The sequence below is a fragment of the Phacochoerus africanus genome, chromosome 1 (assembly GCF_016906955.1).
Source record: "Phacochoerus africanus isolate WHEZ1 chromosome 1, ROS_Pafr_v1, whole genome shotgun sequence".
NCBI classification, from domain to species: domain Eukaryota; kingdom Metazoa; phylum Chordata; class Mammalia; order Artiodactyla; family Suidae; genus Phacochoerus; species Phacochoerus africanus.
In genome coordinates, this window is record NC_062544.1 from 28,070,211 (window position 1) to 28,087,208 (window position 16,998).

At 45.0% G+C, this 16,998-nt stretch overlaps 1 long non-coding RNA gene across 1 annotated transcript; it reads right to left on the reverse strand.

Moving 5' to 3' along the window:
- Positions 1-4,245: 4,245 nt before the first annotated feature.
- On the reverse strand, positions 4,246-16,631 carry LOC125111682 (uncharacterized). Its single transcript, XR_007130918.1, has 4 exons — positions 16,477-16,631; positions 15,331-15,478; positions 12,466-12,558; positions 4,246-4,503 (listed from the first exon to the last, which is right to left on the reverse strand). It is a non-coding gene; the product is annotated as an uncharacterized LOC125111682 (long non-coding RNA).
- Positions 16,632-16,998: the final 367 nt, after the last annotated feature.

Consider the following 16,998-nt stretch of genomic DNA (forward strand, 5'->3'; position numbering starts at 1 on the left):
AAATCCTAGGAAATCAATGATAATGTTAGCTCAAACAATAAAAGAATTCCGCCAGTTACAGTGTATAAAATTAACACACAAGGGGGTGAGTGGCTAGGATGGCAGAATAGCTTCCTTCCTTCCTTGGGCTCACCCAAATTACAGCTCCTCACAGAGAAACCATCAGTAAGAACAAACTGAAGATGAGCAGAAAAGATTCTCATAACTATGGGAGTTCCCGTCGTGGCGCAGTGGTTAACGAACCCAACTAGGAACCATGAGGTTGCGGGTTCGGTCCCTGCCCTTGCTCAGTGGGTTAACGATCCGGCGTTGCCAAGAGCTGTGGTGTAGGTTGCAGACGTGGCTCGGATCCCGCATTGCTGTGGCTCTGGCGTAGGCTGGTGGCTACAGCTCCAATTCAACCCCTCGCCTGGGGACCTCCACATGCTGCAGGAGCGGCCCTAGAAATGACAAAAAAGAAGAGAAAAAAGATTCTCACAACTAAAGATATAAAAAAACAACCATGACAAGACAGGTCAGAGGGGTGGAGACGTGGTTTAGTCAAGACCCACACCCCCAGGTAGATGACCCACAAATGGTGAGGATAATCACGACTGCGAAGGTTCTCCCCAGTTCTTTGCTGCCAAGAGCTGTGGTGTAGGTCGCAGATACACTTGGATCTGGTGTTGCTGTGGCTGTGGCGTGGGCTGGCGGCTGTAGCTCCCATTCGACACGTAGCCTGGGGACCCCATTTGCTGTGGGCATGGGCTTAAAAATACAAAAATAAAAGATCCCAGGTCAGATATACTTGCTGATCTTAGAGGCCTCCCAGAGAGGCAGGAGGCAACTGGGAACTCCCTCTGGGCATATAGATGCTATTAGTAGACATTTTTTGGGGAGCTCTATATACCACAAGAATGCTGGTTTCCACAAGTGCCATTTTGGAGTCCTCCTCTATCCTGTTGGTGTTGGGGACTTACTCATCCACCAGCTGGTTGGCACCAGTGTTGGAGCCACCCAAGCAGCTAGTCAGTGAGAATACAGCCTCACCCACCAGCAGACCTAGGACCTGGCTCCAACCACCAGCAGATTAGCACCAGCCCTAGGACCCACTGAGACCTACAGCCAGTGACACCAGGAGCCATCCCTGTCCACCAGCTGGCCAGTGCCAACATGGGCCAAAGCTCAGCTGCTCAATCATCAGGGCCCAGCAGTGAAAGAGAAATTACGAAAACAATCTCATTTATAATTTGCATCAAAAAGAGTTAAATAACAAGGAATAAATCTAACCAAGGAGGCAAAAGACCTGTACTCAGAAAACTATTAAGATATTGATGAAAGAAATTGAAGACAACACAAACGTCCAGACGTACTGTGCTCATGGATTGGATGAATTAACATTGTAAAAAGGACCAAATTACCCAAAACAATCCACAGATTCAATGCAATCCGTATCAAAATGCCAATGGCATTTTTCACAGAACTAGAAAAAATAACTCAGAAATTTGTATGGAAACACAAAAGACCCTGAAAGCTGGAAAAAAAAAAACAAAACTTGAGAAAGAAGATCAAAGCTAGAGGTATACTCCCTGATTTCAAACTATACTACAAAACGACAGTAATTATTATTTTTTCTTTGCTTTTTAGGGCTGCACCCACAGCATATGGAGATTCCCAGGCTAGGGGTCCAATCAGAGCTACAGCTGCCAGCCGACACCACAGCCACAGCAACATCAGATCCAAGTCACATCTGCAACCTACACCACAGCTTATGGCAATGCTGGATCCTTAACCCACTGAATGAAGCCAGGGATCGAACCTGCATCCTTATGGATACTAGTCAGGTTTATAACCTGCTGAGCCACAACAGGAATTCCCAGAAATGCATTTTTTGTTTGTTTGTTTGTTTTGTCTTTAGTCTTTTTTAGGGCTGCACACGCAGCATATGCAGGTTCCAGGCCAGGGGTTGAATTGGAGCTGTAGCTGCTGGCCTACACCACAGCTACAGCAACACAGGATCCTTAACCCACTGAGCAGTGCCAGGGATCAAACCGGAGTCCATCCTGAGTCCTCATGGATACTGGTTGGGTTCATTAACCACTGAACCACAACAGGAACTCCAACATTTTTTTTTAAATGCATTTTTTTTTGGTCTTTTTTGTCTTTTCTAGGGCCGCACCTGAGGCACATGGAGGTTCCCGGGTAGGGGTCCAATCGGAGCTGTAGCCGCCAGCCTACGCCACAACCATAGCAACACCGGATCCTTAACCCAACTGAGCGAGGCCAGGGATTGAACCCGCAACCTCATGGTTCCTAGTTGGATTTGTTAACCACTGAGCCATGACAGGAACTCTGAGAAATGCATTTTTTTTTTAATAGCATTGGGACCACCGGAAAACCATTTGGGGAAAAACAACAAAATTTGACTAATTCCTAATTCCACACTTAAGAAAAAATTCCAAATGGATCAGAGTTGTAAACTTTCATAAAATATGAAACCAGGTGAGTAGATATAAGGTGAATTCTTCCATAATTTGCATGTAGGGAAAGGTGGGTTTTTTTTGGGGGGGGTGCTCCTCTTTGGCGTGTGAAAGTCACAGGGCCAGGGATTGAACCCACACCACAGCCATGACAACACCAGATCCTTAACCTGCTGACCACCAGGGAACTTGAAGCCTTTAAAACTGTGTCTGAAAACCCAGATGATTTCATGCAATAGATGAAAAGCTTGATTCGCTTGACTACATAAAAATAAAAACTATTGTATGACCAGAAATATCACAAACAACATATTAAAAAATGACTAAAAAGCAGAAAATATTTGTATTTTACCTGAATGCTAAAGGATGACTGTCTCTAATTACATAAGGAACTTCTAAAAACCTGAGGGAAAAAAGACCAAAAGACATCCCATGGAAAATTTGACAAAATACATAATTAGACAACAAAAAGATATAAAAATGGCTCTTAAATCATATGATGTAAACTATGTTTAACAACTCAAAAGAAATAAAAATGAAAACTACACTGAAAATTGAATGTCAAAAATAAACCCTTTTATTACAGTCAATTCATGTCCCACAAATATGCCAAGCTAATTCAGTGGGATAAAAATAGACTTTTCCCAACAAATGGTGCTTGGACAACTGGATATATAGATGCAAAAGAATGAAGTTAGATTCCTGTCTCACATCAAATATAGAAATTAATTCAGGATGAATCAAAGGCCTAAATGTAAGAGTTAAAACTATAAAACTCTTAGAAGAAAACATAGAGATAAATCTTTAGGCAATGATTTCCTCTTTTTTTTTTTTTTTTGTCTTTTTAGGGCCATACTGACGACATAGGGAGGTTCCCAGGCTAGGGGTTGAATCAGAGCTATAGTTGCCAGCTTACACCACAGACTCAGCAACATCAGATCCAGGCTGCATCTGTGACCTACACCACAGCTTGTGGCAACACAAGATCCTTAACCCACTGAGTGAGACCAGGAATCAAACCTGCATCCTCATGGATACTACTTGGGTACATTATTGCTGAGCCATGATGAGAACTCTAAGGCGACGATTTCCTAGCTATGACAACAAAAGTACAAGCAATAAAAGAAACAATAAGTAAGTGGATTTCATCAAAATTTGAAACTTTTGTGCTAAAAATGACACCACCAAGAAAGTGAAAGGACAGCACATGAAATGGGAGAAAATATTTGTAAATCATAAAAATGATTAGGGCTTAATATCCAGAATATATAAAGAACTCTTAACAACTCAATAACAAAAGACAAACATCTCAAAATAACAAGGAATTTGAATAGACACTTAAGCACAAAAACATAATGGCTGAAAGTGTATGAAGAATAATCAAACACCGCTAGTCATTAGAGAAATGCAAATCAAAACCACGAGATACCATTTCACATCCACAAGGATGATGAAAATAGCAAGTGTTATTAAGTATCTGGAGAAATTGGAACCCTTACACACTGCTGGCAGTAATGTAAACGTACAGTTTCTTTGGAAACCAGTCTAGCAAATTTTCAAAAAGTTAGACATAGTTACCACATGACCCAGGAATTCCACTCCTAGGAATATGCCCAAGGCAACTGAAACTCATGTCCACACAAAAACTTGTACATGAATGTTCACAGGAGCTTTACTCACAATAACCAAATGTGAAAAAAAAAAACAAAAAAAACAAATGCCCGTCAACGGTTGAAAGGATAAACAAATTGTGGTATGTCCATGTAGTGGAATATTATTCAGCCATAGAAAGGAAATCAGGATATACATGTTACCACATGAAAAACCTTGAAAATATTATGCCACATGAAAGAAGCCAGTCACAGACAATCAAGGTGGGAGTCCATCAATATGAAATGTATGTTACAGGCAAATCTCTAAAGAAAGTAGTTTGGTGGTTACCAAGGGCTGGGTGAGGGGAGAAGTGACTGCTAAAGGGTATGCGTTTTCTTTTTGTGATGATGAAAATATTCTCCAATCAGATAATGGTGATGGTCACTCAACCCTGTAAGGATATTATAAAAAATGAATTGTACACTTTATTTATTTATTTATTTTTGGTCTTTTTTTTTGCCATTTCTTGGGCCGCTCCCTCGGCATATGGAGGTTCCCAGGCTAGGGGTCGAATTGGAGCTGTAGCCGCCAGCCTATGCCAGAGCCACAGCAATGCAGGATCCGAGCTGTGTCTGCGACCTACACCACAGCTCACGGCAACACCGGATCGTTAACCCACTGAGCAAGGGCAGGGACCGAACCCCCAACCTCATGGATCCTAGTCGGATTCACTAACCACTGTGCCACGATGGGAACTCCTGAATTGTACACTTTAAATGGGCCAGTTGGGAGTTCCCGTTGTGGCTCAGCAGGAACAAACCTTACTAGTATCCATGAGGACGCAGATTTGATCCCTGGCCCCCCTCGGTGAGTTAAGGACCCAATGTTGCAGTGAGCTGTGGTGTAGGCTGGCAGCTGCAGCTCCGATTGGACCCCTAGCCTGAGAAGCTCCATAGGCCGAGGGTGCGGCCCTGGAAAGACAAAAAACAAATAAAAATTTAAAAAATAAATATGTGAATTTAAAAATATATTTATTTTTAAAAATGAGGTAACACTGATTTATAACATTATGTAAATGTCATGTGTACAGTATTATGTTTCTACTTCTGTACACTGAAGCATGCTTATCACCAAAAAATTAGTTTCCATCTGTTACCATACGATTGACCCCCTTTACCCATTTTGCTCTCCCCCCTACTTCCCCCCTGGTAACCATTACTCAGTTCTCTGTATCTACATGTATGTTTTTGTTCAGTTTGGTTCTTTTTTTTTTTGGTTTTTAGGGCTGCACTCTTGGCATATGGAGGTTCCCAGGCTGGGGATCAAATTGAACCTGTAGCCACCGGCCTACACCATAGCCACAGCAACGCAGGATCCAAGCCATGTCTGTGACCTACACCACAGCTCACAGCAATGCCAGATCCTTAACTCACTGTGCGAGAACCAGGGATCGAACCCACAAACTCATGGTTCCTAGTCAGGTTCGTTTCTACTGCCCCACAATGGAACTCCTGTTCATTTTTTAAATTCTCCATATGAGTGAAATCTTACAGTACTTGTGTTTCTCCATCTGACTTCCTTCACTTGGCATAATACCCTCAAATTCCATCCATGTTGTCACAAATGGCAAATTTTCACCTTTTCTATGGCTGAGTGGTATTTCATCATCTATGTATATACCACATCTTTATCCATTCATCTGTTGATGAGTACCCAGGTTGAAAATAGGTGAATTTCACAGTAAGTAAATTATGCATCAATAAAATTGTTTTTGTTTTGTTTTTGTTTTTTGTCTTTTTAGGGCTGCGCCTGCGGCATGTGGAAGTTCCCAGGCTAGGGATCTAATCGGAGCTACAGCTGCTGGCCTATGTCAGAGCCACAGCAATGCCAGATCAGAGCTGCGACTGCAACCTACACCCCAGCTCATGGCAACGCCAGATCCTTAACCCACTGAGCGAGGCCAGGGATCGAATCCACAACCTCATGGTTCCTAGTCGGATTCGTTTCTGCTGCGTTACAATGGGAACTCCATAAAACTGTTTTTTAAAAACTACTCTGGGATACCATTTCTCACCCGCCAGCTTAGCCAAAATTCAAAACCTTGATGATTCTCTCTGTTGGGGAGGCAGGCACTCTGATGTGTTGCTGGTGGGAATGCCAAATGGCACACCCACTAAAGAGGGAAATTTGGCAGGACTGACAAGATCCTATATGCACTTACCATTTAACCCGACATTCCCACCTATCATGACTTCCCTGAAGACACACCTCCAACCACAGAAAAACACGTGAAAACCAACGCTGTCTTATTTGTAATTGCAAAATATTAAAATGACCTAAATATCTAAAGATAGGAGATGGGTTCAATAAACTATGCTATACACAACGAATACTCTATAGCTGCAAAATAAAAAGAGAACAATTTTATGAATTAGCATGGAGTGCTTTCCAAAATATACGGTCAAGTGAAAAAAACAAAATGCAAAATAGGAGGAGGATAAATTTCTTTTTTGGTTGCACTGGTAGCGTGTGGAAATTCCTTGGCCAGAGACTGAAACTGCACCAGAGCCATGACCCAAACCACTGCAGTGACAATGCCAAATCCTTAACTGGCTGCACCACAAGGGAACGCCTAGAAGGAGGATAAATTTAAAAACATATAGGGAGTTCCCACTGTGGTGCAGCGGAAACGAATCTGACTAGTATCCATGAAGATGCAGGTTCGATCCCTGGCCTCTCTCAGTGGATTAAGGATCTGGTGTTGCTGTGAGCTGCGGCATAGATCACAGATGTGGCTTGAATCTGGCATTGCTGTGGCTGTGGTGTAGGCCAGTTGCTGCAGCTCTGATTCAACCCCTAGCCTGGTAACTTCCATATGCCACAGGTAGGGCCCTAAAAAGTCCAACAGAAAACAATCCCCCCCAAAGAAAACCCCAAAACAGATATACTTCTGTTTTTTTTTTTTTTTACTAAAAGAGACAACAAAAAAATGATACAACAAAAAACAGTGAGATGGTTTTGGGTTTTGATTACAACTGGGGTTTGGAGTTGGGGATGAAGTAGAAGGAACATGGAGGGATGATTTTCTATGAGGGTACTTTTTGTGTGTGGGTGTTTTTTTTTTTTTTTTTTTGGAAGCATGTTAATGTCCTATATACTGAAAAAATAAAATTAAATCAACAAGAATGAGGAGACCAAAAATACCTAAAATTGAAAGCTAACTAAAATAACAAAACAACAGGAGTTCCTGTCGCGGCTTAGCAGTTAACGAATCCGACTAGCATCCATGAGGATGCAGGTTCGATCCCTGGCCTCGCTCAGTGGGTTAAGGATCCTGCATTGCTGTGGCTGTGGTGTAGGTTGGCAACTACAGCTCTGATTCGACCCCCAGCCTGGGAACTTCCATATGCCACGGGTGTGGCCCTAAAGAGACAAAAAACAAAAAAGCAAATAGAATAACAAAACAAAAACAGCAAAAACTCAGCAGCATTTCCAATGAAATGTATAACCACACAGAGGGGAAAAAAAGACGAGTCCAAGTAATTTACAAATAAGCTATGTGTGTACGTGCCTTCAGTTTGGGTCAGGGTTAGAGCTGGGGGAGAAATTAAAACAAAACCTGAAATTCTCTTTTATTAGATTTGATGTTTTGGTACTGCTATGCGCAAAACAATTTGGAAGCTATCTTAGGCATGTTATAGGATTGAGCAAATGCGTAGACGTGTTGATATTGTTGGGAGCCTGGATTCTTACTGGGAAGAAGGGAGGTAAAGAAGGATGCAGAAAGGCAAAGGTGAACTCTATGGAGAGAGAAAGTAATTGAAGCCGTTGCTATGAAACTGTGATTTCTAGGAGTTCCTTGGTGGCTCAGTGGGTTGAGGATCCCGTGTTGTCACTGCTGTGGCTTGGGTTGGTACTGTGGCACAGGTTCGATCCCTAGCCTGGGAACTTCCACATGCCATGCACGTGGCAAAAAAAAAAAAAAAAACAAAAAAAACATGATTTCATATATGTGTTATTAGTCATGGTTCTCCAGAGAAAACCAGTATGATATGTGACATCTATCTATATATCTATGGTTGACTAAAAAAGTTGAAAGTTATCTTTTATTCAGCGGACATTCTTAGGACTTCAAGCCCGGGAGGCAGCATCTCAAGAAACCCTGAGAAAACTGCTCCAAGGAGGTGAGGGGGGCGCTAGGATCTACTGGAATTTGCAACAAAGGGCAGGTAGTTGAAACAAAAGACGAATGTTAATAAGAGAAACCTAGATACCTCAAGTTAAGGAATTTAGTGTGTTTCCTGTTTTTATTGTAAGGTTTTAATTTTTTCTATTATAGTTGATTTACAATGTTCTGTCAACTTCTGCTGTACAGCAAGGTGACCCAGTTTTATACACACACACACATACACACATTCTTTTTCTCACATTATCCTCCATCATGAATTTAGTGCTTTTCTATGTATGGGAAGATCCAAGACACAGGGCTCCCTGAAACCATTCCCTTGACACACACCCCAGCTATCTGGGGCCAGTGCCCTGAGCTTCACATCCTGAGGGCTCACTCATGGAGGGAGTGGCTGCTGGCTGCTGGCTGCTAGATGGCAGGTATTCATTGTTTCCTTCCTGGGTTCCCTCAGGGCTCGCCAGCTCATTGCACCGTCACATGTGGCTGCAATTGCTGAGGACTGTGACAGCCTTTGTTTACTGATGTGGCAGGCAGTATCTCTCACTATGTGTAATTACATATAATTTTTATGAGGAATTGCCATATGGGATGATGGAGGATGAGGGGGGGTCCCACAATGTGCTATCTATCAGCTGCAGACCCTGGAAAGCCGGTGGTGTCATTCAGTGCAAGCACAAAGGCCTGAGAACCCAGGGAGCTGATGGTATAAATCCTAGTCCCAGGGCCAAAGAAGATGAGGTGTCCCAGCTCAATCAGTGAGGCAGGAAAGAGGGGGTGAATTCCTTATTCCTCCACCCTTTGTTCTATTCAGGTCCTCAGTGGATAGGATGACGTCTGCCCCCAGAGAGGAAGATGAGCTGCTTTACAGAGTCCACTGATTCAAATGCTCGTCGCATCCAGGAAGACCCTCCCCGACATACCCCTGAGGCAGGAGCTAGATGGGTTCCAGGCTGAGCAGCCGGAATCCGTCCCCTGTGGACAGACACTTCAAGATAAAGACCATGGCTGGGAGTTCCCACTTTCGGGCAGTGGAAAGGCATCCAGCTAGGAACCATGAGGTTGCAGGTTTGATCCCTGGCCTCGCTCAGTGGGTTAAGGATTTGGCGTTGATGTGAGCTGGGGTGTAGGTTGCAGACGTGGCTCGGATCTGGCATTGCTATGGCTCTGACGTAGGCTGGTAGCTGTAGCTCTGATTAGACCCCTAGCCTGGGAACTTCCATATGCTGCGGGAGTGGCCCTAAAAAAAAAAAAGAGAGAGAGAGAGAGAGAGAGAGAGAGATTATGGCTGTATGGCTAGAGCCAGAAGGAGCTGTGTCCTGCTTGGATAAAAGACCACGTAGTTCTCATTCCTAAGGTCAAGAAGGCCTCCTGTACTACACATGCACAGAAAGGTTCTTCAGGGGTCAGAGAAAGGAGGGGTGTCAGACCATACATAGTACATGTTGTCAACTTCCCAGAAACCCCTGCACTAGAATCCATCTTGGCTCAAGACCCACGTGCACACCAGGGAGGGCCCTGGGTCAGGCCAAATGTGGATTCAGGGCGAGAAAAGCAAGGTGATTGGCCAGAGGAAGCCCAGAAGGACCACCCCAAAGCAGGTGGCTCTATCTGTCTGTCTCTTTTTTGGTCTGTCTGGCTCTCCCCCTACCTCCAGCCCACATGTGCTTTCTCCACACATATCTTCTCTTTTAATCAACACTTCATTTGCCTCACTCCTCTCAGTCCCTTTACTGAATTTTTTCTCCAGATAGATAAGGACTGGGGACCTACATCCAGCCTGCTGGCCCTTGTGGCCTAGTGGTTAGGGTTCAGCGCTCTCACCCCACAGCTACCCAAGAACAGCCCCAAATAAGGTTTCATCTGGGCCAGTCAAGTTGACACATAGAATTAACCATCACACAGGTTTAACCCACATATGTGGGTTCACATATGTGTATGCTTACACAAGCATAGAGGTCTGTGTATGTGTGTGTGTGTATGCTTTTTAGGGCCACACCTGTAGCATATGGAAGTTCCCAGGCTAGGTGTCAAATCAGAGCTGCAGCTGCCAGCCTATGCCACAGCCACAGCCACATGGGATCCAAGCCATGTCTGCGAACTACACCACAGCTCAAGGCAAAGCTGGATCCTTAACCCATTGAGCGAGGCCAGGGATCGAACCCACAACCTCATGGTTCCTAGTCGGATTTGCTTCCACTGTGCCACAAAGGGAACTCCAAAGTATATTTTAATATATGTCTGTGCATATATAATTATGCATGTGGGTGTGTCTAGAAGCAAAATAAGAATAAGCGTATCTCTCCCCCAGACCTTGTTCTCTAATGCCACCCCCCACTATAAGAACTCTTTATTGAAATGACATATTCCAGGGCTGGAGGAGGGAAAGTACCAAATGAGACTGAAACATCTTGTTATACCATGGAATAAAGAAGTACTAAAAAAGGAACCATCAGGGACATGTCACAAGGACACAACAGCCAGTTTTAAAGGGCTTTTATTGGCTATGTCTGGGACAATTTGAGTTCCAAAATAACTAAGGAGAGCAATGAATTATGAGTCACTGTAAACAATAAGACTCCATTAGTGTGCAGGAATAATCACTAGGTAAATAAACGGGGTAGAAGGGAGTGCCCTTGCTTATAGCAAAATGCCCAGTAATGATTGGTAAGTATGAAGGACATGCTCAAGCTAAAAAGAAATCAATATTTTTCAACTATAATAGTTGCAATGGACTGAATGTTTAGGGCCCCCTCCTCCCCGAAATTCATATGTTGAACCCCTAATGTAATGGCATTTGGAGGCAGGGCTGTTGGGAGGTAGTTGGGTCATGAGTGTAAAGCCTCCATGACGAGATTAGGGTCTTGTAAGAAGATGAAGAAACCCACACACTTATAGGCAATTAAACCTTTTTTTTTGTCTTTCTGTTTTTTTCTAGGGCTGCACTGCGGCATGTGGCGGTTCCCAGGCTAGGGGTCTAATCGGAGCTGTAGCCGCCGGCCTACACCACAGCCACAGAAACGTAGGATCCGAGTCATGTCTGCAACCTACACCACAGTTCAAGGCACCGCCGGATCCTTAACCCACTGAGCGAGGCCAGGGATCAAACCTGCAAACTCATGGTTCCTAGTCGGATTTGTTAACCACTGAACCCCGACGGGAACTCCACTAGGCAATTAACCTTTGACAAAGGAGGCAAGAATATACAATGGGAAAAACACAGTTTCTTCAGCAAGTGATGCTGGAAAAGCTGGACAGACTCATGTAAATCAGTGAAGTTAGAACACAGCCTCACACTATACACAGATAAACTCAAGAAGAGGAAGAGAGCTAGCCTTCCTCCTTCTGTCGTGTGAGGATACAAAGAAAAGATGGCCAGTGGTTAACCAGGAAGAGGGTCCTTAGACCCTCAGATCTGATCTCAGACTATCAGCCTCCAGGACTATGAGAAATAATTTGTTGTTTAAGCCACCCAGCCCATGGTATCTCCTGAGCTGAGACAATAGTAAAGATTGGTTCAGGCAAAATTCATTACTGGGAGTTCCCATTATGGCTCAGCGGGTTAAGAAGCCAACATAGTATCTGTGAGGATGCAGGTTCAATTTCTGGTCTCGCTCAGTGGGTTAAGGATCCAGTGTTGCTGCAAGCTGTGGTTTAGGTTGCAGACGAGGCTCGATTCTTGCATTACTGTGGCTGTGGTGTAGGCTGGCAGCTGTGGCTTCAGCTCCCATTTGACCCTTAGCTGGGAACTTCCATATGCCGCAAGTGCAGCCATTAAAAGACAACAACAAAAAAAGGCCAACCCCCCCCCCTCAAAACCAAAAAACCACTATTGAAAGCTAAATATATGAAGGGGTAATTCCAGCTGTGGCTCAGTGGAAACAGATCTGACTAGCATCCATGAGGACGCAGGTTCAATCCCTAGCCTTGATCAGTGGGTTAAGGATCCAGTGTTGCTGTGAGCTGTGTATAGGTTGCAGATGCGGCTTGGAGCTGGCGTTGCTGTGGCTATGGTGCAGGCCTGCAGATACGCCTCTGATTTGACCCCTGGGTTGGGAACCTCTGTATGCTGAGGGTGTGGCCCTAAAAAGCAAAATATATATATGAAGGGAATTTTGATGAGGAGATGGATCTTTGCATTTTCTTAAAAATCTCTCTCCATGGATTGCTTATCTGTTGCAAGGAGAAAAAAGAGAAAATATACAGAAGAAAAAAAATGCACAATACCTTGACAAAATGATCAAATGGACATCCGTACCTCTGGATGACATGCTCTGAGAATGACGTCATTTCCATAGACTCTGCGTGGAGAGGTGCAGCCTAAATAGAATCATGAGGAAACATCGAACACAAATGGAGGACGTTTTACAATAAAAAGTGACAAAAGACTCTTGCGTTTTGTTTTTTAGGGCTGCATCTGCCGCATATTGAAGACCCCAGGATGGGGAATGAATCAGAGCAGCAGCTGCCAGCCTAAGCCACACAGCCACAGCATCATGGGATGAGCCAAAGCTTGTAGCAAAGCTGGATCCTTAACCTACTGAACAGGGCCAGGGATCAAGCCTGCATCCTCGTGGATGGTACATCAGGTTCTTAACCCTCTGAGCCACAACAGAAACTCCTATAGAGGCTATTTTGTTTGTCTGTTTGTTTGTTTTTAGGGCCAAATCTGAGGCATATGGAGGTTCCCAGGCTAGGAGCTGAATTGGAGCTACAGCTGCTGGCCCACGCCAGAGCCACAGCAATGCCAGATCCGAGCTGCCACTGCGACCTACACCACAGCTCATGGCAACGCCGGATCATTAACCCACTGAGCAAGGGCAGGGACTGAACCCGCAACCTCATGGTTCCTAGTCGGATTCGTTAACCACTGCGCCACGACGGGAACTCCCTATTTATTTATTTAGTCTGTTGTCTTATTTTTAGGGCCGCACCCATGGCATATGGAGGTCCCCAGGCTAGGGGTCCAATCAGAGCTATAGCTGCTGGCCTACGCCACAGCCACAGCAACGTGGGATCCAGGCCGTGTCTTCGACCTACACCACAGCTCATGACAACACTGTATCCTTAGCTCACTCAGCGAGGCCAGGGATGGAACCTGCAACTTCATGGTTCCTAGTCGGGTTCATTAACCACTGATCCACGACAGGAACTCCTGCAGCAGCTATTTTGAAAAAGTACTTGTTAAATTATAGCCAGCCAGAAAGCTAAATTGATAGGGATGAAAACATTGCTTTTTCTCTGCTTTTTCCTTTGAAAGGGCAATGTTGTAGCAAATAGACTGTTCCTCCAGCCTGCCTTCTTCAGCTATCATCTCCACTTGCTGAGATTTTCCAAGTTCTAGTACCTGATTTCACCTTTCCCAGTACCTCCTAGTGTCACAGGTAGGACATTTCGAGAGACCAAGTTTAGAATTTTGCATGTTAAGCAAATAATGCAGGCAGGTGGAGTTGGTTCTTAAGGAATATTTCTGTTATCTATAAATATATATATATATTTTTTAGTCTACAAATAAGCAGGTGTACTTTTTTCTGGATAACTGGAACCGAATTTGAAGATCAGACTATCTGTCCCTTGGGAAATGTTGAAGTGACTCTACAAAATCTTACTCTAGGAGTTCCCGCTGTGGCTCATCAGGTTAAGAACCCGACTAGTATACATGAGGATGTGGGTTCGATCCCTGGCCTCGCTCTGTGGGTTAAGGATCCAGTGTTGCTGCAAGCTGTGGTATAGGTCACAGAAGGGCTCAGATCTGGCGTGGCTGTGGCTGTGGCACAGGTCAGCAGTTACAGCCCCGACTGGACCCCTAGCCTGGAAACTTCCATATGTCGTGGGTGCGGCCCTAAAAAAAGAAAGAAAAAATCTTGCTAACACAATTTTCTGGATTCCATACAGAACACTGTGTTATGACAAGACAACAGACTTACTGCAACAGCTGAACGAAGGTTAGACTTGGGAGCGTGTAGTTTGTGCTCACCTGGTGTTCATCGGCTCTCCCCATACCAACAACGTGCGGAATTCCCTCTGAAGAACCAATTCCTCCCACCCATGACTCAGGCCATATGCTTCTGACGAAGCCCACGCCATCCCCTGCTTCGGGGTGGTCCCCAGACCCAGACTCAAGCCAATCAGTACTTTCCAAAACCAGGATGGGTTTAGGATGAGCATGTGACTCATTTGGGGCCAATTAGACCCAGGATTTTTTCCCCCACAACTGTTTAAAGGAGAGAATCTTTTTTACTGACCATGAATTTGGGAGGAATAAACGTGCAGATAGTTAGAGCCTCCAGAAGGGGAAAAATTGGGGCCATTTTCCAATTGGAGAGAGCCAACCCAAGAGAGAAGCCAAGATAGAGAAAATACAGCTGAGAAACAGGAAAAACCCAAGCCCTGAACATGATCCGAGCTGGATCCAGTGATACCTAAATCTACTGCCTGGAATTTTCAGTTCCATAAACCAACGCCTTTTAACTGTATTCCCTGCAAGTCTGTTTGAGTTGGGTTTCCCTGGAAGCAGATTTCTTTTCTTTTTTTCTTTTTTGGCCATCCCGTGCATATGAAGTTCCCAGGCTAGGGATCAGATCCAAGTGGCAGTGGCGACCTGCGCTGCAGCTGCAGCAACGCTGGATCCTTAACCCACTGTGCCAGCCCTGGATCGAACCTGCCTCCTGGCACCGCAGTGAGGCCACTGATCCCACTGTGCCACAGCGGGAACTCTAGGAAGCAGGTTTTATCTGTCCTTGTTTCTCAAGCACCTAAAGCCATGCCTGACACAAACGTCCTTGTGCGCCAAGGTCAAGGGGCTTCAAGTTTATCTTGAGCAGGTGAGGAGTTACTAAAGGGCTGTAAATAGCAGACATGTGTGACACCGTGTGCATCAGCCCTCAGGTGAGTAGAGTTTGGCATTTTTTCTGCTTTGAAAAGCAAGCAGTGGTGAGCATGACACCCTTAACTCGTAGCCCACCTAGCTGAAAAGACACGCCTGCTGACGAAGGGCGGCCAGAGCTGTAACTGAATTTTAAGCCCCTTCTATCAGGATGTGAGCAGCAGGGCTTCTGTTTGGTAGTTCCCCCAAATGCTCCTCCTCCTTACCTTCTCTGGACCGTCCCTGCAAGGAGACTTTGAGGTGTCCACGAGGCAGGACTGCACACATTGAGAGCAGGCAGCAAATCACGCTTCACTCCGCATGGTAACATCAGGCTGTCGTTCAAGGAATACACCAGCTGTGGGTGATTCACATCTAATTGAAACAAGCAGCCTGTGAGTGGCTTCCAGAACCCAGGCAAGAGAACACTGTCCAACACACGGTCATGTGTCTGCAAGTTATTTTATGGTTAAACACCCCCAGTCCCTTCTCTCTGGGACAATCCAGGGGCAGAATTGGCCTTTAACTCCTCTTCTTCGACTCTCATAGTCTCTCAATTATCAGATGTATTATGGTATAAGTACAGTGTGTATCCCCTTCTAGAGGGAAACCTTGAGGGCAGAGATGGTTTTCATGTTTATTTTCCCTGCTCTCCCCACTGTTCTTTTTTTTTTTTTGTCTTTTTGTCTTTTCTAGGGCCGCTCTTGCGGCATATGGAGGTTCCCAGGCTAGGGGTCTAATTGGAGCTGTAGCTGCCGGCCGACGCCACAGCCACAGCACTGCCAGATGTGAGCCACATCTTCGACCTACACCACAGCTCATGGCAACACCAGATCCTTAGCGCACTGAGCAAGGCCAGGGATTGAACCTGCAACCTCATGGTTCCTAGTTGGACACGTTAGCCACTGCACCACGATGGGAACTCCTCTCCACAGTGTTCTTAATGCCCACTTGTTGAACTGAATTGGTGACACTCAATCTCTAAATAAGTCTGATCCCCCAAAAAAAAAAAAAAATGACCAAAGATACACATATTCACTGACTTCCCATGGGTATTAGGACTCTGTGACCACTGCCAGAAACTCAACTCAAACTGACCTAAGCACCTCCCCCACAAACCAAAAACCATTTATTTTCTTTTTTCGGCCACACCCATGGCATATGGAGGTTCCCAGACTAGGGGTTGAATTGGTCTACACCACCGCCACAACAACTTGGGATCCGAGCCGCTTGTCTGTGACCTACACCAGAGCCTTAACCCACTGAGCGAGGGCAGGGATCGAACCCACAACCTCGTGGTTCCTAGGGGCATTTCTTTCTGTTGCACCACAATGGGAACTCCCAAAAACCATTTATTAATCACCTTTACTCACAACTAGATTCAGATGTTCAAATGGTGTCACTCAAACTCTCTTTTTCTGCATCGTTTGACTCTTGGCTTTCTTTTGCTTTGATCTTCATTCTCAGGCAAGCTCTGTGCTTGAGTGGACAAGGATGGTCACCAGCACTTATGGACGAGGCTCTGTTGACTTAGCAAGCCCAGCAGAAAAAATTCCTCTTCCTCAATTATCTCTGGCAAAGGTCCTGAGATCTAGTCTCATTGGCTTGGCCTGGCTCATGTGCCCATTCCTAAGCCAGTTGTAGCCAGGAGACTGGGCTGCACTGATTGGCCAGGGCTGAGTCACATGCTCATCCTTGGCACCAAGGAGTGAAGCCCCATCCAAATCACATGGATTGAGCGTAGGGGAAACGTGTTCCCCAAAGGGAAATGAGAGTCGTACTACCTGAAGAAAGGAAAATAGATTATGGGCAACTACACCCCACAATGTCCATTATATACAAACCTTTGATAAATTACTAACAGTAACAAGATAGCTGCCATCTACTAAATGGTT